This window comes from Sinohyriopsis cumingii, unplaced genomic scaffold (genome assembly GCF_028554795.1).
Source record: "Sinohyriopsis cumingii isolate HCF-2022 unplaced genomic scaffold, ASM2855479v2 utg000615l, whole genome shotgun sequence".
NCBI classification, from domain to species: domain Eukaryota; kingdom Metazoa; phylum Mollusca; class Bivalvia; order Unionida; family Unionidae; genus Sinohyriopsis; species Sinohyriopsis cumingii.
In genome coordinates this window covers 613,549-641,292 of record NW_028315917.1, presented here as the reverse complement: position 1 = coordinate 641,292, position 27,744 = coordinate 613,549, and the positions used below count along the sequence as shown (strand labels likewise).

At 38.9% G+C, this 27,744-nt stretch overlaps 1 long non-coding RNA gene across 1 annotated transcript; it reads right to left on the bottom strand.

Moving 5' to 3' along the window:
* Positions 1 to 1,098: 1,098 nt before the first annotated feature.
* LOC149773748 (uncharacterized) lies at positions 1,099 to 26,029 on the bottom strand. Its single transcript, XR_016417288.1, has 3 exons — positions 25,922 to 26,029; positions 24,475 to 24,543; positions 1,099 to 2,467 (listed from the first exon to the last, which is right to left on the bottom strand). It is a non-coding gene; the product is annotated as an uncharacterized LOC149773748 (long non-coding RNA).
* Between the last annotated feature and the right edge of the window lie 1,715 nt (positions 26,030 to 27,744).

The following is a 27,744-nucleotide window of genomic DNA, read 5'->3' as shown; positions in this document are numbered from 1 at the left end:
AGAGAGAGAGAGAGAGAGAGAGAGAGAGAGAGAGAAAACGGGGGTGGGGGTGGGCGCCGTTTTGACATTTTCATATTTAATAATAATAATAATCGATTTTCAAAACATTATAATAGGTGTATAGTAAACCACACATTTAACTTATAGTGTCGGTATGCTATTGTAACTATGTATCACTGATATTATGAACACTGTAGATAGATCTTAAGGAACCTGTAAACATACCGTTATGACAAACCATATTCTTCTGGGTTACTTGGTGCCGTTTCAGTTTTAAGGTTTTCATCCATATTTCTGCGTAAGTTGCCACTTATATATATATGGTGGTGGTGGAGGTCGGGGGGGGGGGGGGCAAACTCATGACTGCTGGCTACAGGGCTGGTATATCCCGCCAAACCTCTAATCCTTGTTATGTTATCACCGACTACACTTCCCATAGCAGAATGTCCATTTTGAGTGAGGTGGGGTGGATTATTCAATATCGAGCCTTCCCTGGGTCCCATGTGTGTGTTAATGGAACAGCCCTGCTCGTGATTATACATACTATTTAGTGTTTCGTAATTTCTTTATCAGTTGAGTGTGAGTGCTGAAATTTCAAGTTTGTTTAATGCTGCGCTGGTGTTTATTCTTTAGCATACAGATTCATTGCTCTGTAATATAAATTTTATCTTTTGTCGAAATTTTGGCACATCCTATGAATAAAGTATTAACCAGTTTCAGCTGTTCTTTTTGTATTATTATCATTTCACACAATTCAACTGGATCGCTTCCGTAGTTAGAGAAACCCCCAGTCTCAGTGTCACAATATAAGCATCATTTTTTCGTCAGTTATAGTGTTTAATATGTTTATGAATCACATGTTGAATAATTCTTTATTACATATCAAATTCATATATGAAAAATAATTTAGAGTTTCAATGTCCGCACAAAAAAGTAAATGCCGCTCACATAGTTTTGGGCAAAGACTAATTAAAATGGCTTCGTATAACAAGAGCAAAATCATATATGCGATCGAACAATGAGTAACACAAGAAAGAATGAACACAACAACTTTTAAAAATATAATAATTTATTTCCTTGGAAAAATACTGTAAAAATGAAGAAGAAAAAAATATGAACTTACAGTTTTAAGAATCAAATCCAAAAATAATCCACGAATACAATTTTAGAAGTCCTAATAATTAAATGTTCTAATGATTTCAAGTTTGAGTTTCGACGAAGAATCCAAGATGGAAGGCGATGACGTATGATGTAACCTGTACTGTTTTGAAGTCTACAGTTCCTTGTAGAAACACAATAATTAATCCTCCGGTCTGGGAAATCCATATAAATTTTTTTGTAAGAGCTGTCGTGTTTCAAGAATTCTGTATGAGCACAAAATATGTCCAGAGAAACGAATTAATCTTTTAGATTTTGTTGTTGTTGTGATTTGAATTTTTAACGTAGCTTTAACAATTTCTCAGTCATATCGCTACGATGTCTGCAATGTGGCAGTTTATAGTGATGTCTAGCACTGGGGCATCATGCCGCAGACATGTAGCATGATGTCCCACCCAGTCACATTATCCTGACACCGGGCCGACCAGTCCTAACACTAACCTCTTAATGCTGAGCGCCAAGCGAGGGAGCTGTTAGTACCATTTTTGTAAGTCTTTGGTATGACTCGGTAATCTTTTAGAATCAGAAAAGTTAAATTAAAACTCAAAAACTCAGAACTAGTCACAACAGAAAAAACAACTTAGCATAAAGTGTTAAAATGCCCCAAAACTCTGATCTCTCTCTCTCTCTCTCTCTCTCTCTCTCTAAACATCACTATTAATACGAAGTATTTTGCAATTCTGGAAATGCCTACTTGTAAAATAGAGGATCACGTGATCATTTTTACATTAAAAAAAAATCATGTAGCCCCTGTATATCCTTGATAAGAAATAATCATTTTACTCCGATAATAAAAGTTGTTTACTTGACCTTCAAACAAGGCCAGGAACTAAGTCAAAAATAAGTATTTATGAAAAGATTCAGGTCAAACTGAATTGTCTGGAAAATATCAAGTTCCTTGCAAACAAAATTACATTACATTGACATGTAAAGAAAACAAAAGATTCCAAAACCCACAAACAATCAAATCAAATCAAACACATATTAAATAAAATATAAACTAAGTCACATTGACTAGCTCCAATTCTATCCTGCTATGATCTATTAAGAGATCAATTAACAATATTTGTGCTCTATACATGAACAGTACAAAAGGCGACAAGTGATTGTGAAAGGATAGATGCACCTATTTTAATAAAGAAAGAGTGACTGTTCAGTAATTGTCGTTCGTATCCATTTGCATACTAAGAATCAGGTTAATTGAAACCATCCAGGTTTAAAGTCAAAACATCTGATTAAATCAGGCAAATCTCCTCTCTACTGTTGGCTTTCTCTGTTCTAATCTTTCCTATTCATCATCGGCGGGTGTCTGTAAATAGTAATAAAATATATCTTCTGTCAGAAATGTGTGCTCAGATTGTAAATAAAAGTTAGTCTTCAAAAGTAAATTTGCTCTACACTATCAAGTTCATGTATAACAGAGTTTGCTACTTGGTAAGCCAAATCATGGAGTATTAACTCCCTTTAACTGTAATTGAGTGATAGTTTGTTTTCATTACGATTCAGATAAAATGTAAATATCTCTTGGAATAAACTACAATATTCTGAGATCGATGAAAAATGTACTATAGCTGATTATTGCCTGACCATGCGTTTTACATTGTGATATGTATCGTGATAACTGCTTTGGTCACACTATCATGGTAGTACATCATAAATAAATAAGCCAAAAAATGTACATACGAGTCTTCAAAGGAACCCTAATTGATATCATTGCATGAGTCTGTACTAGGAGGCTATTTACTAGGGACCAAACAAAATGGAACTTTGTGTTTCCTTTATGTCTTTCTGTAAATGTTCAATGAACATCGTTTAGAAACATATAAGAAATTTATAAACGAATTTATTATGCGTTTCAGATGCGTTAGATTAATACAAAATATATAGGGCATACTTATAAACGTAAACAATATTTGAAGGAATAAACATGTACATTTGGTAATGTTTGCAAATATTAATTGTTCAAGGCTTTAGAAGGTTTAATAATTGCTGTCTCATGTGAAAACCTCTTTGAATTAAAAAGGTTGCAAATACCATGGGCAAAAAACTCTTCTCACCTTCCTATATATGTGTGTGTGATCATATTTTCCATTGTGTGAACCAGTGTAATATATCTATCATACTTCACGTGTGACTTTTTATCCTGACTTATGGATTAGTTGGACCTTATAATGCGATCATAGTGTACACAAGGTAACTAACATTTCCAAATTTCAAGGATCAGTTGAAGTTAAGTGTTCCACAATCAGATTGTTTTGCAGTAATCAGTCTTGCTACATGTGGTCTAAGGTTGACATTGCCCGGGGTGGGAGTGGGAGACAAGCGCCCCAATCCTCCAAAAAATGCACCATGCGGCTTGCGTCTCTGACTGCCTCTGTCAACTAAAATCCAGCTCCTGGCCTTCGCGAGTGGCTTAGATTTGAAGCCAGGCAGACCATGTTTTCTACTAACAGGAGAAGGGGTGAAGGCGGCCCACTGGCGCCTTAAAACCAGTTGCTTCGGGTAGATGGGACTCGTAAACCTAGGATGGTAGCTCATCTAGGAGAAGGAAAACTCCGATTCCAAACCTCTGCTGCCTTGTGGCTATACCCACTCATGGGAAAGGCTAACGGAGTAAACCCCGACAGAAAATCCGGAGATGGAGTCCCTAAGGCGGTCTGACATTGACTTCAATGTCATTCCGGCAACTCCAGCGACGCCGTTGGTGCCAAGCTGTATCGGCATTCGTCGTTCCCTTGGGCACACCAGCTGCGTGGAGAGGGGGGATCTGCTGCATGGACAACAGCTGATTCTCCATACCACTCTGCCCAGCCTTCATAGCTCCACTGGAGAGGACACTCCAGCGTCGTCGTACGGCGTCGGCACAACACGAGAAGTAGCAGTTTACCGGTTCTAAGTCAAAGCTCGATTGGCGTAGAGCTTAGCGCCAGGGGTTACTTTTGACGGTGGGAGAGATCACCAGGTCTCACTGGACAGCTACCGCCCGCCTCAAGCTGGGCAGGCCCCAGTCAGTAAGGTGCTGCCCGCCATGGCCTGCCTGCTTCACTGGGTGCGTGGAGCTTAGAGAACCATCTCGACAAGTGGGTCACAAAACTCCGCACCAGGAAAGACTAGAAGAAGAAATAAAAAGACTCCAACTCTTCGTTTTGCAACCTGGAACATCAGGACCATGTGTCCTGGATTGACCACTGACCTACAGCAGATCGACGATGCACGGAAGACTGCCGTCATTGACAGAGAACTCTCCCGACAGAACATTGACATTGCCTGCCTCCAGGAGACCCGACTGGCTGACATCGGCACCATCAGGGAAGCCAATTACACATTCTTTTGGCAGGGGAAGCCCTCGGATGAACCTAGGCAGCATGGTGTAGGCTTTGCCGTAAAGAACACGCTAACCGCCTTCATTGAACCTCCATCATCAGGTACTGAGAGAATCCTTGCCCTCCGGCTGTCAACATCCTCAGGCCCAGTCAACATCTTCAGCATGTACGCCCCAACCCTCTGCTCCACCTACGAGGAGAAAGACAAGTTTTATGAGGCTCTGGATCAGGCAATATCCAGTATCCCCAACAATGAAAGCCTTTACTTACTAGGAGACTTCAATGTTAGAGTGGGAGCTGACCATGAGGCCTGGTCCACTTGTCTCGGCTATTACGGAAGGGGCAAGATCAACGAGAATGGTCAGCGACTGCTGGAGATGTGCTGCTCCCACAGCCTGTGTGACCAACACTTTCTTCAAATGCAAGGAGATCCACCAGGTGTCGTGGAGACACCCACGTTCACGTCACTGGTACCAGCTAGACCTCGTCATCACCAGGCGAGCAGAACTGACCAGTGTCCTCCTCACCCTAAGCTACCACAGTGCCGATTGTGACACGGACCATTCCCTCGTGGCAAGCAAGGTGCGAATATTACCCAAGAAGCTGCACCACGCCAAGAAGAAGGGTCACCCACGCAACAACACCTGCTGTGCAAGCAACCCAGAGAAAACACAGCAGTTCATCAGCAAACTGAAGGAAGCTCTCACCAAAGTGACACCTGATGACACCATTGACTCCAAGTGGTCCCATATCCGTGACTCTGTGTACAATTCAGCCATCACAGCTTACGGGAAGAGGGAGCGAAAGAATGTCGACTGGTATGAGGCAAACTGGGAGGAGATGGAGCCCGTGACTGAGGCAAAGAGGAAAGCCCTCCTGGCATACAAGGCTGCACCTAGCCCCAGAACACTACAAACCCTCAGGATTGCAAGGAACAACGCCCAGAAGACTGCCCGCCGCTGTGCCAACACCTACTGGCTGAACCTTTGCAACAGTATACAGACAGCTGCTGACACTGGGGATACAAGAGGAATGTATGAGGGTATCAAAAAGGCGACAGGCCCCCACAGCTACAAGACCGCCCCCCCCCCCAAGTCCAAGACGGGCGAAGTCATCACAGACCAGGGGAAACAACTGCAGCGATGGGTTGAGCACTATCTCGAGCTATATGCAACCCAAAACAATGTCACTGGAACTGCCCTGGACGCCATTCCAGACCTGCCTGTCATGGAGGAGCTAGACACACAGCCCACCCTGGAAGAGCTCGGAAAAGCCATCGAGTGCCATGCCTGTGGGAAGGCTCCTGGAAGCGACGGCATTCCGCCTGAAGTCCTCAAGAGCGGAAAACCAGCACTGCTCCAGCCCCTACACACACTCCTCTGCCTTTGCTGGGAACAGGAATACATCCCACAGGACATGCGTGACGCCAACATCGTCACTTTGTACAAAAACAGAGGAGACCGTAGCGACTGCAACAACTATCGGGGCATCTCCCTTCTCAGCATCGTTGGAAAGGCTTTCGCCCGTGTTGCCTTGGCGCGCTTGCAGATCCTAGCCTCCCTCGTCTACCCAGAGTCCCAGTGTGGATTTCGAGCCGGCAGGTCAACTGTAGACATGATCTTCTCACCACGTCAGCTGCAGGAGAAGTGTCGCGAGCAGCAGATGCCCCTCTACATTGCCTTCATAGACCTGACGAAGGCGTTTGACTTGGTTAGTCGGAGTGGACTCTTCAGACTACTGCAGAAGATCGGCTGCCCCCCACGTCTGCTTGCTGTCATCATGTCGTTCCACGAGAACATGCACAGCACAGTGTGCTTCAATGGCGCAACATCTGAAGCATTCCCAGTCATCAGCGGAGTCAAACAAGGCTGTGTCCTTGCGCCGACGCTCTTTGCCATCATCTTCTCCAATGCTTCTCCAGTACGCATTCAAGGACTGCAGCGAGGGAGTGTACATCCATACCAGGGCTGACGGCAAGCTGTTCAACATCGCCCGTCTCCGTGCTAAGACTAAAGTCACAGAGGTACTCATCCGTGAATTGCTCTTCGCCGACGATGCAGCCTTGACATCACACACGGAAGATGGACTTTAGCAGCTGGTATGCCGCCTCTCCCATGCTTGTAAGGAATTTGGACTGATCATCAGTTTGAAGAAAACGAACGTCATGGCGCAGGACACAGACTCCCCTCCCTCTGTCACCATCGATGGTTACAACTTGGAAGTTGTCGAGAACTTCACATACCTCGGGTCTAACATCTCCAGCTCACTCTCCATTGATTCTGCGTTGAACGGCAGGATTGCCAAGGCAGCAGCAGTGATGGCCAGACTTAACCAGAGAGTCTGGAACAACCCCAACCTCACAGAGAAGACCAAACTGCGTGTCTACCAAGCCTGCGTACTCAGCTTACTTCTCTACAGCAGCGAAACATGGACCACTTATGCAAGACACGAGAGGAAACTCAACAGCTTCCACCTGAGATGTCTGCGGCGCATTCTGCACATCCAGTGGCAGGACAAAGTACCCAACACAGAGGTTCTAGAACGCGCCAACATGAACAGCATGTCCTCCATTCTCAGCGAGAGGCGCCTTCGCTGGCTTGGCCGTGTCAAAAGAATGGACCCAGGTCGCATTCCCAAGGACCTCTTATATGGGGAGTTAGCAGAAGGTGCACGACCAACTGGACGACCACATCTGCGCTACAGAGATGTTTGCAAGAAGGATATGAAGACGGCAAACATCAATGTCAACAACTGGGAGAGCTGTGCAAACAACCGTTCCAGCTGGCACCTAGCTGTCAGGCAGGGAGTTCAAAACGCACAGGAAGAGAGAATAATAAAACAAGCTGAAAAGAGAGCTAGAAAGAAGGATAGACAAAAGCTTACTTTGGAACTACGCCATCGTCTCCCGTAGACGGACGGATGCCAAGAATCTTGCTACATGTTTTGCATCTTTAGTCATAGTTTCATCTTGGAAAGACATTGTTGCAAACACATTGATATTCTGATTTTTTGAATTCACAATATGTCATGTTTTACTTTGGCCCTCGGTTTTCATTCAGGAGTATAAGCAAATGAATCCATCATAATGCTTCAGTGTATGACAGTCAACGTCTATCCTCGGGATCAAAATTGTGCGCCTTGTGTCTCATGCAAATTCTGACCCTCAGATGGAATTTTCCTATCCTTAACTGATGCATATGAAGGATTCTAATGATGTTATGGTCGGTTGTTTTATGTCTGTCATTTCTCCCAAGTTTGTTATTGCTACTCCTCCTAAAATACTTGGACGTACGTTATATAACATTCTCACACGGTTCATTCCCAAAGCCTAGATGGGCTCAAATGAGATTCGCACTACTTGGATATCTAATAGAGGCAACCATAGCAGATAGCCTTAAAATCGTTATAATTTTTAATTAATCGTCCTGAATTTATAGTCATATCACCATAGAGTTTTCACTACATGACTTCTAGAAGTCTCTTGTTGTATGGTGTCCATCTGACATTAGATATGACCACAATTTTAACCATCTTGTCAATCTTGTCAATACTACTCCCCCAGAAACTGATGGTAATATTGACAGGGGTCTTTCACCAAAGACATCTCATGTACAGTGCTCCTGGATGAAACTGGTGTCAACCTGACATCCAGTGTTGCTAGCATATTTGCTTTCTTTAAAAGTTTGTTCATGCTACTCCTCCTTAACGGATGGTCATACTGAGATGGGGTTTACACTGACAAAATTCTGATGTCTACTTGATGCGAAATGAAAATAATGCCAATTCGATTACCACTATGGACACAACAGTGGTTACCTTGAAATTTTTGTCATTACTTATTCTCCTGAATGGACAGTCCTATCGACATACGGATTTCACCATAACATTTCGTATGAAGTCTAGTTGGTTTTGAATGAAATCTGTGCGTATTTGACAACTAGCATAGCCACAAGGCAACTAATTTGAAACCCTTTCGATGCTATTTCTCCCAATAGATGTTTCATTAGACATATTGTGTTTCACTAAAAGACTCCTAATAATGTCTAGATTGACCTAAGTAAAACAAATGCAGTTCCAACATTCAACTGGCCACTCAGACATAAAAGATTTATTTATAGATATGGTATGTTGTAGTTTCTCAAAAATATTAGAGGGTATTTCAAGAAGAAATGGGCAAAATATTATCTTCGATTCCTGGAAATTCTTTCCAGTCAGGTGAGCATCAGTAAAGCAATACTATTCTCCACGCTGAAAAGAATTCACAGGAAGGTTAAATACCATATAAAACAGTGATGTTTGTTTGACTGTAAATGCCACAGTACGGCTGTTATTAATTATTTGTTTTGTTTCGAAATTAAGAGTTATTCAAAACTTCTTGTTTGTCATAAATGTAACACAAATTTGACGTATTTCGTGAAGTCAGATACATATTATCCACATTTCGTTTCAATTTCTTGAAACGTATGCTGCTCCAATATGCTACTGATAGATATGTAGGTCAATAATTGAATTTCTTTTTTTAATGTGTGTCCGACTAATTAAGACCAATTTCTGTTTCAGCTTAGTTTCCCAACTACTTATTTCACAAGATTCGAAATTGTCTGCTTTTCTAATTATGAGCACAGGCAGACAACAGCATGGAGTGCAGGGACTCTGGTTGTGCATTCATGAAATGGTCTTTTCTTTACTTCATTAGTAAGAATAGGAGATGACTAGAAATCTTCATTTATATCAAGTGTTTCCAAATTTTGATGAGGCAAATTCCTTACAGACAAGGGATATATGTCTGATTTTGTCTCCTCATTTGCTGCAAACCAATATATATGGTGAAGATCTGAACAGCTTACAATTTATGACCAAGAGATAACTTTTAACCAAGTTCCAATCATAATGCATGTGATACGGATTTATTGTCACATCCATTTTTCATAGGATATTTTATTCGCTGAGCATGTTACCGCTTGCATACCGACCATAGCACAACTTGGTTTTACTTCATCCGTAATTTATATTATCAGTGTGATCTTTAATTATTGATATCATCACATATGAATGAGATGCCTTACTTCTGTGCTTGTTACATCAATTCTGTAGACTATAAATGTCTTAACATTTCAGTCAAACTTGATCAGTGGGTTTATGTTATTGCGATCTTGGAAGACTTTGATTAGAAGTTAGAAACTGCATATTAATCATGCATTTATGTTTTGAAAGAATCTTTCACTAGGATATAGTCACATTCATCATTTTATAAAGTTTTGGAGACAGTTTATACAATATATGTTCTTAAATTGTTACATATGAATCCTTAATGAAATGGTCATGTAATAAGCTATGTATGTCATGTGAGTGATACAACGCTCAACTGAGCTTCTTGTTCTAAAATTCTGTGTACATTACAGGTTGCATTTATGCCTTTTTAATATCTTCGTTAGTATGTAGATTTTTCTTTCGGATGTCGGATAATGATTTGATCCGTTGCGACTTCAATTAACAAAAAGTATATTGCCGATCTTCACTCTGCACACAAAATGAAAACCCAATACAAAATGAAGCAGCATTAGATGATAGGGCTGACTTTGGACCAATTAGCGAGTGTTTTACAGAAACTGACTCAGAATTTGAGCTCCTTGTAATTATGCAACTTCGGTTAAATTTGGTTTATGGTTGCAAAGGAAATGAGAAGTTAGAATGATAAGCAATATTTTACAGCTATAGAATACATTCATACTTAATTAAAGGCACGCGTTCTCAATGGTTCAAGGACAATGGCAATTCCTGTTATTACATAGAAAACACATTTTAAAAAATAAAATTACTACACCCATGGAGATTCACAGAGTTAACTCCTTTAAAAAATTCTAATTTTTTTTAAGGAATCAAAACTCGCATTTCAATGTTTATTTATGAAAATAATAGTGTTTTTTGCATAAGATAATACAGACCCCTAGATCATGATGCAAATTGAGACAAAGTTTCTCTAAAAATTTCTCGTAGCAAAATCTCAAACAGGCTGAAAATTGTATATAAGATGTTTGATTTGTCTCCACATCCCCTCCCTCTTAACATAAGCTTATTTTCTATTTTATGTGTACAACCTATATTAACTTACATGAATTTATATGATTTAAATTACTTAAATTTTTATTTTGGATGGAAACAAACACTAAATCAACTGAAGTACAGTGCTGGAATGGTAAATAGTAGTACTAACACACGGGCATTAACCTGCAACCAAAACCCTCGTGTCAGTGGACAAGTCCTTCAATCTTGGTAGAACACTGGTAAAACATTGTCATGTGCTGTCTATATTGAAGATGAAACCAATGCCAGGATTGATGAAGTAAGTGTGACCTTTGGCAGACGATGCGCAAATGTGTGGGACCTCAAAAGGATCAGTCTACAAACAAAAACTTTAGATTGCTCAACCTGGTGCAATCTCATCCACTTTGAGCTACAGACAAACGATGAGAATTCTAGAAGCAGTGCAGATGTGTGAGCAGTGGAGATCTTAAAGCTGCATCATATCCTCTATTGATTAAAACAAACCCAAGTGACACTGCCAAGTGCGCCATGGACAGTTCGGAGCACAAATTGGCTTTATCAGCCATTTCCATAGAAACCAAACCAATTAGTAATGTCATGGTCATCTTTGAATTCAAAAGATGAACAACATATACTGTGCTGTCCTACTGTAGCCATCAAAATTGGCACAGATAAAAGCACATACATATGTACAAGATCATCGAACCTCAATCACTGTTTCTTGTGGCCTGCACAACAGTTTGTAGAGGGTTTAATAACACCTACACCAAGGAAGGGTGCTCTTGTGGTTACCCATATACCTATATGTACATTCATTATTCTTTTAGGTTTCAGCCCCATTTCTCAGCACAGGATAGGATACACATTACAGCCGGTATAAGTGTTGGTGGAAGAACCCAGTAAAACCCCCGTAAGAACCACCAAAACATGGAAAGGTACTGGAAAGCTTTATCTCATACCGACATTGGCATATTATATGTATATCATAAATTTAACCTCCTTTTGCAAAATCAATCTATATGATCTGTATTTCATGCTTTCGGGATTCAATAAAAAGTGTTTAATATATATATATATATATATATATATATATATATATATATATATATATATATATATATATATATATATATATATATATATATATACACTTTAAATAATAAATTATGTATATAATATAATTTATTGGCTTCATTTGTGTTGTCCTCATGAAATGTATTAATCAAACACATCTCAATTACTAATACACTTCTAATACATAAGAAGGCCTCTGTGACCTACATTTTGTGCTTGAATAGCATGGATTAAATATTTGTGTATGCGATCATCTATTTCACACCATTATATACCGGTACATATCCTAGCATACCAAGAAAGTTCTTTTTTGACCAGTGCAATTGGAAGTAAGAATAATTTTAGGTTATTGCCTATGCATGGAAAAATATGAACGTGTTGTTTTTTTGTTTTTTTTTTTTGTTTTTTTTTACTACTGCACGATCTTCGGAGTGAATTTTTTTTCGAAAAAAAACTAGTTCATATTTTCCCATAAAAATAGATTGATCAATACACAGTAGCAATATTGATGCGCACATAGGATCGCCCAGCACACTTTTCGATCTTCATTGCGTGCTTGACAGTAGTTTAAAAATTCTCGTTTCATCTATTTAAAACTGAAATTTAGAGTCATATTTTGAATGAATGCACACTGGAAAACTTGGTCTGAAATGGATGGATTTTATTTTTTGTTGATCAGACACAATTCTGCTTGTCATCGTATGATGGACTGGATTTATTTGGTCAATTCCATACAGTAATGAGTATGTGATTTCAATTGAAAATGTAGCAAAAGTTAAATTACAATTTCGGTGTGTATCAGAATGTTCCAAGACATGGCTCATGTAAATTAGATTTGAAGAACTAAGAAAATACATTTTGAGGAAATTCAAGATGCATACATATATTTATTAATGTTCTTTTTACCAGCTAAAGAATACATATGTTTATGACCTGTCACTTTAATATTCATCGTTGGAGGACCCCATCCATGACCTGTACAATACAGTGTATGTCTCCTATCGCTAGCCTAACATCGTATAACTATACTTAAACGGGGAAAATTGCAAAGCATCTGTTGTGTGACAGAACATTTAGCCAGTGGAAATACTACGTTTCCGTCGTCTTAGCTTACTGGCTCTGAGGCTCTTAGATTCCTACCAAAACTTCAGTTACTTTTTTTTCTCGAATTTAGTGTTTTGTCTGAGCAGCAAAATGGTACGTCTTTGATAGATATGCGACTGCCCTTGCACGCAATATGCTTTCTGTTATATTGTGATAGATCCTGGAGTATACTGGTAATAGTCTGAACCATTCTACTTGCGAAACGTTACGAATATTTCTCCTAAAAAAAAACTGTTTCAATGATCATAATGGTATTTCTAATTACTGCGTCTCTCTAGTTTGCTGTCAACATATCAAGTTCACTCATTTGCTTATTTGAAAGTTTCATTTGTGACTGCGTAAACTGGTCCACATCGTTGAATTTATCATCTCTAGTTTTCAAATGGACGATACAGTTTGTTTAGTTTGTTCACAAACAAATGTAATAAATCTAAAACGTCTACTACATGAACGTACATTGTTTATTTACAAAGTAGTTCCTAATACATCATTTTATTTTAAGATACACGTCTCCTGCAATATGAATCAATGCAATATGGAAACTACTGAACGATTCTGATAATATAAAGTTAACGGCGAAAAAATGAGCATAAAAAACATGTTTATTAAATAGTACTCTTTCGATATGAATGACCATACACTATATATTGTAATTGTTACCTTTAATTGGTTAGCTGGGGGACCCCATATGGCCGAGTGACCTAAAGCGCTCACCTTTTCCAATCAATGCCACTTCACATCTGGGTTCGAGTCTCAGCCTTAGCCATTGTGTGCATGTGAGAAAGCTACCACATTCTTCCTGTGCGTCGGTGGTTCTTATCGGTGTTTTCCCGGATTATCCAAAATTTTTACTGTCGGTCATGCATAGTCGATTGTGCGCTGAGAAATGGCGTTAAGCCCAAACCAAATACAACACCTTGTTAACTGTATACTACAGATGTGAATGAATCAGATGAATGTACTGCATGCCTTTCATATTTTACATGACCTTAAATAGCTAATCAGATTAAGTACTTATGCATGAATTATGGACTGCAAACTGCCACTTTAAAGATTACTCAATGTCACGGAATTAAACTCTTTTATTTATTGAATACATATATTCGGGTTTCAATTCTTGTGTACAACGATACCCGAGGATGATTTGTGTATATTGTGTTGTATTTCGAAATAGTGAGTTCGGTTCATCCCATGCCGCACGTGCGAAGTGCACTAACTGGAACGAACCGAACTGCCTACATTGCACAGTCTGTGCATAAATACCACACCGTATGTACATTTCTTTGCAATACGAAACAGTCTTGTCTGCGGGAAGTCTGCTTCAAGGACTTGCACATCTTTAGCTGTAGAGGTATGTAAGTTGATAAATTTCTAGTCTATAAGTTATAACTACTGTATTAACACGTTTATTTTTGTATGTTTGCTATGTAGCTTTGGTTTACGCAGTATAATGCACATATTTCTATTCTCGTTTTCGACTTAGCAAGAGATTTGTATTAGTAATGTAAAGCTACAATTTTTTAAGGAACCGTTTAATATAGTAGGATTCTTATCGAGCAGGATTAGGTTTATTTCTGAACCTGTCATTTTGTAATTGTGCTGATAATATAATCTATATAAGTTACTGTGTATAACGTCATTACGTTATTATTCCCGTGTCATGTATAGTACACGGTACTGGATATATTTTCAACTGTCTGTGACCGGGGTGTCCGGAATGTCTACTGTCCTACTGTCTGTGACTGGAGTGTCTAATGTCCAGTGTCCGGAGTGTCGAGAGTGTCTAATGTCAGGGGTGTCCGGAATGTCTACTGTCTAATGTCTAATGTCCGGAGTGTCCGGAATGTCTAATGTTTGTGACCGGAGTGTCTGTCTGTGACCAGAGTGTCTGTGTCTGAAGTGATCAGAGAGTCTATTGCCCGAAATGTCCGGAGGGTCTAATGTCCGGAGGGTCTAATGTTCATAGTATTAAGAGTATTTCGAAATGTTCCGAGTTTTCGGAGTCTGTAGCAGCTGTGAAGCTGAATTGTAGCAGCTTTGGAGCTGAAACAGTACTGATGACTGAGTGCATTTCCGTACAAGCAATCTGTTAGCCGTGGGCTATTTTTGGGGTTCGTAAAACCCAGTGTATCTTTCGGGACTGTAAAGATAAGTTGTATATCTGTCCCTCTTTTCTATCACCATAATTTCGCTGCCTGCGTGAATGCATTTTACTACATGAGTAAATTTTTACATCGTTTACCACCTGAGTAAACTATATCCATCGTTTCATTATCAAATCGTTGTGAACCATTTACCCCATGTCTTTATATTTGTTAAATTAATTTATTTGTATTTTTCATCATTAAGTATGTGCGTTCTGATGTTAATTAAATCCAATATTTGGATTATATATACACGCACATTTTCATAATTAGTTGCTCATTCAAGTCATCCATTATTAAACATTGTATTTATATCATCGTCAAAAATGTTATGTTGTGAATCCGAAAATCGCAGCCGGTGATCATGTTACAAATGGTGTCAAAAGTGGGATCATTTCGGTTTTAACAGAACACTAATATTGTTTCATTATATTTGCGTTTTCTTGTGTGTTTCAGACGCTGTTGACAAGACCGTGAGGTTGAGTAGACACATAACATTACTTTATTTTTTGTATGTTTCATGTTTGTGTTGCCTTTCGAGAAGGAAAATACGGTTTGTTGTAATAATTACGCATTTTGCATAATACTGTACTTTAAGCTGGTCACACCAATCTTTTGAAATGTCGTCAATGAAAGAAATTTTGTTCGTGAAGTACAGGCTAGGGAAAGGGACCTAAGGTTATGGAGAGGGAAATAGAAAGGGAGAAACTAGAGATAGAAAGGGAAGCCAAGAAGGAGACGATAGAATTAGAAAAACAGGCAGAAAAGGAAAGGATAGAATGGTAAAGGGAAGCAGAGAGGGAGAAGATAGAATTGCTTAAAGAAGTAGAAGATCGGAAGTTAGAAAGGGAAAAACAAGTAAGGTTAGAAACTTTGGAGATGGAAGATAGAAATAGACAGAGGGAGTATCAAAAAATTCTGTGCTATTGCAAATTAAAAAGGAGGGGGAACATAATGTTAAACAGAGGTCGAACACTGCCACCATTTGAAGACGATAAAGATAACATGGATAGTTATCTAAACATGTTCGAAAAGTACGCCAAGGTACAAAAATGGAAGCAAGAAGATTGGTCGCTTCATCTTAGCGCGTTGTTGAAAGGTAAAGGGTTAGACGTGTATTCGCGTTTATCCGTGGCCGATTAGCTGAATTATCTTGCATTGTAAGATGCACTTCTGAAGAAATACGAGCTAACCGAGCAAGGATTTCGCAAGAAGTTTAAGTATAGCAAACCCGACAGAGGCGAGGCATTCACCCAGTTCGTCAGTAGGACGTGCAATTACTTGCAGCGATGGGTGGAATGTGGTATAATCGTTAAGACATTTGAGGGTCTTATCGATTTCTTGCTTCGACACCAACTATTGGCAATTTGTGGCACCGAGTTATATTTGTTCTTGAGGGAAAAGTCCTTTACGAATATATATGACATGGCCATACAGGCGGATTTATTCGCTGAAGCTCGGGGAGGTTCGCAGAACGTCATCACGCGAGACAACAAAGGTGGGAATCAGGTCAAGGACCAGAAACCCACGGAACCTGGAGGACTTGGTAGGAATAACCAGGAAAGGCACAAGGACAAGCAATGTTTCACTTGCAAGGAGTAGGGTCATATCTCCCCCAATTGTCCTAAGCGCAAGGGACCAGTCCAGAGAGTTGGGGTAGCCCTTGAAGGCAGACGGTCGGTAGATAGAAAACTCGATATTTCTCAGCAAGCTAAGCGGGAAGCGGTGTACGAGCCAGTGGTGCGTGCAGAGATCGGTCGCGATGCGATCCAATCGATCGGCACTTGTATTTTCCCCGATGCACGGGTACCGACGGTAAATGGCACAGTCAACGGACAAGAAATTACTGTTTTACGAGACACAGGGTGCACTACTGTAGTCGTGAAACGGAGCCTACTCCGCGATGATCATTTGCTTGGGTTTAAATCGCCTTGTATGCTACTAGACCAGACAACTGACCACGTTCCTGTCGCAAGGATAGCTATCGAAACACCTTTCTTGTCCGGAACCGTGGAAGCGTTGTGCATAGCCAACCCGATCTATGAACCTACGATTGGCAATGTACAGGGATCTAGACTCCCGAACATGTCAGACTTCCGATTCCCGATCATCCAAGCAGTGCAAACTAGGGCTCGGGTAAAAGAAGAGAACAAACCTTTACGTAATTTTAAAGTACCGGAAGCCGTTACTGATATCTTCCGCGAAGAATTTCATAATGAGCAAAACCGAGACGCATTCCTACGTGCAATTGCGGAGAAAGCATTATCGGGTACTGTGAGGAAGTGTAAAAACGGGGGTTCCTTTAAATTCCTTACTCAGAAAGGTTTAATGTATAGGGAATACTCTACACTTGATAGGAATTTCTTGCAACTAGTGGTCCCCCAGAAATTCAGGTCGCATGTACTCAGGGTCGCGCACGAGTCGAGTATGGCGGGTCATTTAGTCATGAAGAAAACAACAGATAGGGTATTACAGAATTTTACTGGCCTGGTGTCAGTAGCGACGTGACGTGGTTTTGTAGCTCATACGATGTTTGCCAGAAAGCTGTCTCTAAGGGCAGGGTAACTAGACTACCGTTAGGTCAGATACCCTTGATAGATACTCCGTTTAAACGAGTGGCCGTTGACATTGTGGGACCTATATTTCCATATACAGATCGGAAAAACCGATGCATATTGACGCTGGTAGATTACGCTACCAGATACCCCGTAGCCATAGGTTTGCCATCGATTGAAACCGAACGTGTAGCCGAAGCGCTCGTTGACTTGTTCAGCAGGGTCGGAGTGCCTGAAGAGGTTCTTACGGATTGTGGAGCGCAATTCACCTAAGATTTCATGGCAGAAATTAGTAGGTTGTTGTCTCTTAAACAGTTGCGCACGACACCCTACCACCCTATGTGCAATGGGTTGGTCGATAAATTCAATGTCACGGTGAAGCAAATGTTGCGAAGGACGTGTGCGGAAAGACTTAAGGATTGGGATAGGTATCTGAACGTAATTCTGTTCGCGTATCGCGAGGTTCCTCATGAAAGCTTAGGCTTCTCCCCGTTTGAACTATGCGCATTCTACGCGAACTGTGGTCAGACGAAGAAGTTAAGACTACTTACCAAGACGTAGTAGATTTGCGGGAAAGATTAGAGAGTACATGTCGAATGGCGCAAGACGAACTCGCGAAATATAGTCGTAGGTACGCGAAGTACTACAACCGAGGAACGCGGAGTTAACAGTTTGATGTAGGCAACCAAGTGTTGGTGCTTCTCCCAACGAATAAAAACAAGCTACTAGTCCAATGGAAAGGGCCATACGAAGTCAAACAGGTGAAAGACGAAATGGACTATACCATTGACGTGGAGGGTATGTCCAAGATATTTCATGCCAATATGCTTAAACTCTACGTAGAAAGACCTAGACAAACAACTGATAAAGGGGTCTTGAATGTAGTATGCGTAGCGGTGATAAAGGATAAGTCGTGTGACGAATCGGAATTCGTCTCCAGTACAGAAATGCCCCTTGAATACCCCACTGACGTAGGGAAAGAAGGTATTGACCAGATCAATGTATGTCCGGATATATCAGTAGGTCAGCGTACACAGATCTTGGAGGTTTTGTCCCAATACCCTGACGTGTTTACGGACAAACCGGGCCGTACTGGATTGATTCAACACGAGATCAAGTTGAATACCTCTGAGCCTATCAGAATTAAAGAATATCCAATACCCTTTAATGCGCGGGAGACAATCAACGAAGAAGTGGGGAAAATGTTAGACCAGAAGTGATCGAACCTTTCCATTCCCCGTACTCGTCCCCCGTTGTGTTAGAAAGAAAGACAGGACGAACCGTTTTTGCATTGACTTTCGACAATTGAACAATCACCGTGTTCGACGCAGAACCAATGCCAGACATGGAAAGTTTATTTTGAAAGTTGGCAGGTCATAAACACATTTCCAAATTAGACCTTACCAAGGGATATTGGCAGGTACCAATCGCTGATAATTTCCGCGAGTCAACGGCATTCGCGACTCTCAAAGTTCTTTATCAATTTAAAGTTATGCCTTTCGGTTTAGTCAACGCCGGTGCGTCGTGTGTTTGTTTCATGCGCAAACTGTTAAACGGTATGGAAAACGTCGACAGTTTCGTAGATGATATCTTTGTTTATACACATACATGGGATGAACACGTTAAGGCATTACGTGATCTGTTCGATAGACTTCACACTACAAATCTTACAGCTAAGCCCACCAAATGTAGTATAGGGTATTTTAGCCTAGAGTCTTTGGGACATCTCGTAAGTGGACTAGGTCAGTTCAAACCTCACCCAGATAAAATATGAGCAATCAGAGGTGCCCCTAGACCAGAAACTAAAAAACAAGATCTTTCCTAGGTTTGATTGGGTTTTACAGGAAATGTGTCCCCAATGTTGCGGCTATTGCCAGCCCATTAACAGACTTGACTAGGAAAGGGCAACCGAATAAAGTTCCCTGGGGTGTATGCCAGGAAAAAGCATTTAACGCTTTAAAACAGAAATTTGTAAGTGCACCAATCTTAAAGTTGCCAGAATTGAACAAACCTTTCTTGCTGAGGACTGATGCATCCGATACAGGTATTGGGGCTGTTTTGCTATAGGAGCAAGAGGGGATGAAATTGCCCATTGCTTATGCAAGTAGGAAATTGCTTTCTAGGGAGAAAAACTACTCCGTGATTGAGAAGGAGTGCCTAGCCTTAGTATGGGGGATAGCAAAATTCCATACGTATCTTTTCGGGAGGGAGTTTACCTTACAAACGGACCATCAGCCGCTCTTATACCTGAACAAAGCAAAGGTCGCCAATGCAAGATTGATGCGTTGGGCTTTGTCTTTGCAACCGTATAGTTTCCGGATCGAGGCGATTCGAGGATCGGAAAATGTGGGTGCTGATTTTTTAAAGTAGGGTGTAATTAGCAGATCATTTTCGTTCAGTATTCAAATTGGACGTTTTAACAATTATTTATGTTCAGATTCCGTGATTTCTTTAAAAGTGTTACCACTTTTTTTAGGGGGGATGTATTGTCACAGAATTAAACTTTTATTTATTGAATACATGTACTCGCGTTTCGTTTTTTGTGTACAACGATACCCGAGGATGATTTATGTATATTGAGTTGTATTTCGCAATAGTGAGTTCGGTTCATCCCATGCCGCACGTGCGAAGTACTCTCGATGGGACTAACCTAATGCCTACATTGCACAGAATGTCTGTGTATAAATACCTCACCGTATGTGCATTTCTTTACAATACGAAACAGTCTTGTCAGCGGGAAGTCTGCTTCAAGGACTTACACATCTTCAGCTGTAGAGGTATGTAAGTTTATTAATTTCTAGTCTATAAGTTATAACTACTGTATTAACACGTTTATTTTTGTATGTTTGCTATGTAGCTTTGGTTTACGCAGTATAATGCACATATTTATATTCTCGTTTTCGTCTTAGCAAGGGATTTATATTAGTAATGTAAAGCTACATTTTTTAAGGAACCGTTTAATATAGCAGGATTCTTATCGAGCAGGATTAGGTTCATTTCTGAACCTGTCATTTTGTAATTATTGTGCTGATAATTTATCTATATAAGTTACTGTGTATAACGTCATTACGTTATTATTCCCGTGACATGTATAGTACACGGTATTGGATATATTTTCAACTGTCTGTGACTGGGGTGTCCGGCATGTCTACTGTCTGACTGGAGTGTCTAATGTCCAATGTCGGGAGGGTCTAATGTCCGGGGTGTCCGGAATGTCTACTGTCTAATGTCCGGTGTGTCCGGAATATCTAGTGTCTGTGACCGGAGTGTATCTGTCTGTGTCTGTGACCGGAGTGTCTGTGTCTGAAGTGACCAGAGTGTCTAATGCCCGGAATGTCCGGAGTGTCTAATGTTCGGAGTGTTCCGAGTGTTTCGAAGTGTTCTGTATTCAGAGTCTGTAGCAGCTGTGAAGCTGAATTGTAGCAGCCGTGGACCCGAAACAGTGTACTGATGACGGAGTGTATCTCCGTACATGTAATTTGTTAGCCCTGGGCTATTTTTGGGGTTCGTAAAACCCAGTGTATCTTTCGGGACTGTAAAAAGTTGTATATCTGTCCCTCTTTTCTATCACCATAATTTCGCTGCCTGCGTGAATGCATTTTACTACATGAGTAAAATTTTACATCGTTTACCACCTGAGTAAACTATATCCATCGTTTCAATATCAAATCGTTGTGAACCATTCACCCCTTGTCTTTATATTTGTTAAATTAATTTATTTGTATTTTTCATCATTAAGTATGTGCGTTCTGATAATTAAATCCAATATTTGGATTATACATACACGCACATTTTCATAATTAATTGCTCATTCAAGTCATCCATTATTAAACACTATTTATATCATCGTCAAAAGTGTTATGTTGTGAATCTGAAAATCCCACCCGGTTATCTTGTTACACTCAAAGCCTACGACTCCCCCCGTAGAACCTGGCACTGATAGCTCATCAATCAGTTGTCTAAAAGCCAGTGTGCAATAACATTGCACCTGTGGCCAAAATAAGAAATGACCGACAGCGTATACTTTATATTACAATATGGTCATCTCCAACTGTTCCTGTTAAGTCCTCTGTTCAGCATACAACATTTCAAGTACTTTCTGTTAGTGTGAAATCTGCTGTTTGAAGCAGGTTAGGTACATACTGATTAGTATGTTTAGTATGTTGAGCTTTGACAACTGGATATAATGTGTCATGCCCAATGAAATTGAAGAAGTACTGATAGTTGTTGAAATAGTTCGTCTGATTTAAACGATTATTTGGTAAAGAAGCACAAATATGAAAACTACAACTGAAACAACTCAAGTGATTTCCATGATCACTACTATAGAAACTTAAGTTAAACCACGTTATGTTATTTTTCATAAGTTACACTAACTCGTTACTTTTACAGCCTAAGGCTAAAGGTATAGCAATGTAAGGTTAGGTATAACAGCAACAATTGTACATGAGCAGGAGGTAGGAACTAAATGTGTAGGCTAGCTGTGATTTGTGCATTGCATAAAAGTTGTAACTTCCGACATTTTATATATTTGAGTCTGATTACTGCATGTGAGATTATGTTAAATTATATTTACATCAGCGCTTGTAACTTGTACTATTAGTTTTTCGTTTTAAATATAACGCTACATAGGTAAGTATGTGTCTCTTGTCTCAGGGCAATTCTTACCAGTCTGTTTACAACATACTTGTCTCTCTGAAAGGCTGTGAAGTACATGGTTATGTCGTCATTGAATTTATAGTTTACGACTGCTCTCCATTATAGCATGAAATACATGCTTAAACAACGGAAAAGGCATATCTATTTCACCTAATGTTAATACTGAAAACAACTGTACCATGATACCTTTTTTGTGGTTGTGGGCTTCACGCTATGCTTTGAGCACACAACAGACTATACATGGCGGCCAGTATAACAGATGGAGGAAGAAACCTGAAAAATTCCAGGAATAACCACCAACCCACTAGAAGCTAATGGCAAGCTTTCTCACATACTCATATAGGTTGAGCCTGAGACTAGATCTCACGTCGTGGGAGAGGTGAGATGGCAGTGATCAGTAAAGATGAATGTTTCGGACCACTTAGCCACACTGGACTCCGATAATAGACGGCATGGTTTGACATTAAAATGGATAGCAAAGATGGGTTAATGTTTTTATTTCAAGCTGATGGTATCACTGTTTTATCCATAGGCCTAAATGCTAATGGTCGGTGAAATAATGTATTTTCTATCCAACTTCAGCACGCGTGTCACACAATATCATAGAGAACAATTTGCACAATTTAACAAAAAGAAAAACCAGGCAATGCACTTCAGTTAAGAGATAACTCTGCTGTGATTAAAGAAAGACATAACTATTCAGTCAGAACACTTTCCTTTTTCAATGAGGTTGGTCACATGTTTAAAAAATATCATAAAAAGTACAAAACATTATCTAGATAAGACTTTGCATAATTTCACATGTTGCCAAGAGACTCATCTTCTTTTAAAGCCAGACGGAAACAAGAACTCGTATACATTTCGCTATTTCGTTGTTTATTTCTGAATACAATTTTCCCTTTACATTAAATTCTGCCTACTGGGGTTGTTCAGTTGTACCAGATGATGCGTGGATATGGGACTGGTAATTTACATGAGTGTGTTGTTCGCCATTTGTTAGTGATTAAGACTGTATTTTTTCAGAAAGCAGCAGCACCGCCAACATTATAAGTCTGAGTAATCCTTACAAAAATATTCTAGCCTCGAGCTAACCAGTGAGCATTTATGTCAAGCATGCATGGAGTGTCGTGAGAATACATTTTTCTTCTCATCAAGAGATAAAATTCAAGAGGTAAAATTTCTTTGATATGAAAGCGAATGAAATGTTTTTTTGTCACAAACGTGGTAACCAATTAAGAAACTGATGGTAATTTCTTAAGCTCAATGTGAAATAGTTTAATTATGTTACAGCCTTTTTCAATAATTAAATATATTAATTAATTTTAATGCACACATACTTGTGTATCAAAATTGTGGATATATTATGTTATTAGGATTCCAATTTTTTATGAACTGGATATTGATCTGAATTTTTTTACACATCGATACATTCTGATTTGATTCCTTGTTTCCAGTTAATTTTATGTAATGTTTTATCTTTTCCAGTACCTTACACCATAATAATAATAAGCCCTCCCCCCATCCACCCCTGAGATTTCCGATCAAAAGTTACAAACCCCAGATTAAATTCGCCCATTAGAAGTTAAACCAATGTAATTGCACAGACCGTCCCGCACTCCAATACTCTTTTTGCTGAAGAAGGCATATGGCACGCTTTACAAGCAAATCTCCAGAATTTATTGCCTTTAGCACAATATAGGCTATACATGGCGGCCAGAATAAATGGTGGAGGAGGAACCCGGGAAAACCACGGAAAGAACACCGACCCACGAGAAGCTACTGGCAAGTTTTCTCATATACCCACACTGGCTAAGCCCGAGACTTGAACCCACGCAGACAGAGGTGCGATGGCAGTAATTCGTAACGGTGAACGCTTTAGACCACTCGGTCACTCGGGGCCCCGAGTGATTAGGTAAAATTTACACATCGATAAATACCCAACTATAACCATTTAATCCTATATTAAACCTGTCATTTCCTATGTTTTCTTACCAAAAGACAATATCAACTAAGATCAGAATTAAGGGAGTAGTACGTTAACAATACTGTTAGTCCTATATTTAACGAAGCCCAAGAAGTTAGGAGGTTTTTGGTTGGATTTAATGTCCCTTGCTTATATCATGTGAGAAAATGGCAGCTAAGTGCTTTTCCAAATAAAACACCTTGACAGCCTTCCCTGGCTGGCCCGGTCAATTAACAATCTCTTGTAATACTAGTCTGACACACTACCAGCATAGCTACCATTGTTTCCAAATGAAGATCACGATGCCTAATCTGCATTGGAGTATTTTGTTCATCCACTACAAATTCTATGTGAAATCGCATACGTTAACCATGAGATTTTCCTCTAAATATATCATACCACAACTAAAGAGAACCTTTTGTTAGAAAGATTTCAGTTGTAGAACATACCTGTCTTAAACGGTTGGTCTTCTGTATTGTGCTCTTCATTCCTACCTGCATTCTTACACCTTGCAAAAACTGTGGAGACAAAAGTCTATGATATTTACAATATGCTTCGTTCAATTATAGTAAATGATACTACCGAAATGAAGCTCGATTTAATCATGAATAGTTTAGTGAATTTGTTGCATACTACTCCTGAACATAAAAAAATTGCAAATTGAAACCAAAAGACATATTAGATTAGTAGAGAAGTAACTTTTCATGAATAAAGTTGGTATAAATTAGTAAGACTATTTTTTAAGATTTTGTCGACGTTCTCTTACTGTGTGGTGAGGTACAAAATTTCGGAAGCAGCTCTTATTTCACTTGCTAGGGATACGAGAACACTTCAGTGAAGACTAAATACTTTCACTGTTAACTGGAAGTAAAACTATATTGTTGGTGCAACTGATGAAATGTCCCACAGTTTCTCTCATCAATATATTTTGTTCTAATACTTATATTTTGCATATGGTATGATACAATGAAATATAAATGCAACATATTTAGTGTATTACCTTTCTCAAATCATATGGATTGGATCAATAAACTTTTTTCCGTATGAAGTTCATACTAAATATGATATAAACTATTTTTTAAAATATTAAGTTGTGATAATGGTAACTGATTGCTGCCTGATAAGAATTTGATTTTCCTTTGATTTACTAGCTAAGTTATAATTGAGCATTGAGGTCATTGAATAAAAGTTTGCTACATACATTTTAACCTAGTGGCCCAATTGCTTACGATATAGTACAAGTTTTTCATTCCATTGAATCAGTTTTCATCCATTACTGCTAATGATTTAAAAACTTCATATTCTCATTGTTTAGTCATGAGGACCATTTCCACTGTCACCTTTCGGTGGAAGGACAGCGAATTGCACATGCATTCACCTTTCTATATGCTATGGACACTTTTCAAAAGGTATTGATACGTTGAAATCTTTAATATAATGGTAGGGGTGATTTATAAAAATGTCTCGGAATGGCTGAAAATAAGGATTTAATTTCATTTTGAATCAAACATTTTCAGAGAACATTTCCATCATAACCTTTGGAAGAGACCTACGAATTTAATCATAATGTGTGATAGTGTATAACAATGTTTTTTATATTTATAAAATACTCATTTATCATGGATCATTTTAATGCATATGTTAAAATGCAACTGACAATAATTTCACTTTTCCTGTGATACACAACACTGCCAAATATTCTTATTGTTGGGCTACTATTTAGGAATTGCAGTCATTTGATCATACCTGTTTTGTTGATTATGTTGTTTAGTACATCCAGTAATATTGGAGTCCTACACACAAATGGGTTTTATTTTAAACCTGCCAATGAATACTTTCCATGCTCAACAACTGTTTAACCAACACCATCTCACAAAAAATCCGAACGGAACTTACGCTGCAGTAGTCTTCTCCTGTAGCACCACATGATAATCATCACTAACACAACTATAATAGCTATCAAAATCTGAATGATCAGTGGATTCATGTCTGTTGTACCAGTGTGATCTGCAACAAAAAAGAAACAAACATGTCTTATAAATTCTAAGTACAAACGTATCACTCAAGGATAAATGGAACATTACCTTTCGCTTTGATTTTCTTGTGATGTGTGCAATTTAGTTATCTAAATGGTATTAATTACGTTGACATGTCGTGAGAAGTACAATATACTCTTTAAAGCACACTTGTTTTGGAGGTTGTTAACAGAACACTTTTGTTAGTGGTAAAATGTGCTATCAATGATGTCAATTTCTCTGAACAGGAGTTTTGGTTGCTAATAGTTATATTCTTTAAATGGTTCATTAATTGTGAATGCTGATGTTTTAAGCTATACGTCTTTTGTGATGCAAATTTGAAGGTTCATTTTCTAAGACTCAGTTACAAGATTAGACTGGCTGTTAAGTATTTTAAATACGGATTTTTAGTGAATAAAACAATGCGAAACTGCTTGCATTTATAGCAATAATAAAATTAACATTGTTTAACTGTAATAGCAAGTGTTGTTAAAATTGGTTTGCTTCACAATATTGGTGTTGGGCATTTTATGGAAGAGTAACACTTGCAAGGAAAGTGCATTGTCTGAGGAAACTCCAATGGAGCTAATGTGAGCTGAACTGATGATAGGTATCAACTTGTACCCTTCTCATCACCATGCAGTCTAATGCATAAACCACACAGCTACAGCAGCTTGAATCGTAACTTTGAAATCTTGCTAACAGCCGATTTAATGGTCTATAATTCATTTTATGACATTTGCAATCTTCATACCTGTTGAAAGTGACAAATCCAATTAGTTTTGATGCAAACAACGTAAGACATTAATATTATCTTTTTAGTAACGGATATCGATCCCTTTTAAGGCCTTTATTTTTGGATGTCATGTTTTCTCAGCATTGATATATGAGCAAATATGGTCAATTTTGGTGGATAATAAAACAAATTTTAATTTCAGTTACAATAGGCATGTACCCCATTATTGCCTTAAACAAATATAAATTTAGTGACTTACTGCAATATGATTCACTGACGCAATCAGCAATATTCGTCTGCTCTTCATTAGTGCGGACATATCCTACTGTTGTGCCACATGTATTTGAAGTCCGCTAGTAATCAAATGTTACCTGTTTGGACTTCGATTTTACAGCAAAATATTGCATAATGCAAAGGTAAAAGTTCATACTTTGTTTTAAACGGTATTAGTGAACTAGTCTTCTTGCTTACAGGACTATAATTTGAAATATGGTTCTTTTAAATGGCGTCGGTGGATAAATATGTTTATACTGTCGACAATATCACATTACACAGCATAAAACAGTGATATTATACAAAAGTTAGAATGAAACATATGTAATAAATTTGGAATTAGCTCTACTGATAAATCTGTGGCTGGGGAAAGGATATCAGAAATCTTATTCACAAAACAATATCAAAAGATTCAATACCTTTCTCCAAAAGTATCAAAACTTTTACTAAACTTTATATAAAATAGAAGCAAACTAGTGCCTAAATAAAAACATAAAATTTAAAAGTTCCATATATATGCAATTTATTTAGCTAAATAATCAGAATGAACACTTCAACACTTAATATGCCAAAATAAATAGTTATTACAATAACCCCGTTACATTTTATCAAACTTGAAAAAGCATGAATAAGACAAATTTTAACAGAATCGTCATAGAAAGACGTAGAGATTATTCGACTGAGGGCAGATTTAA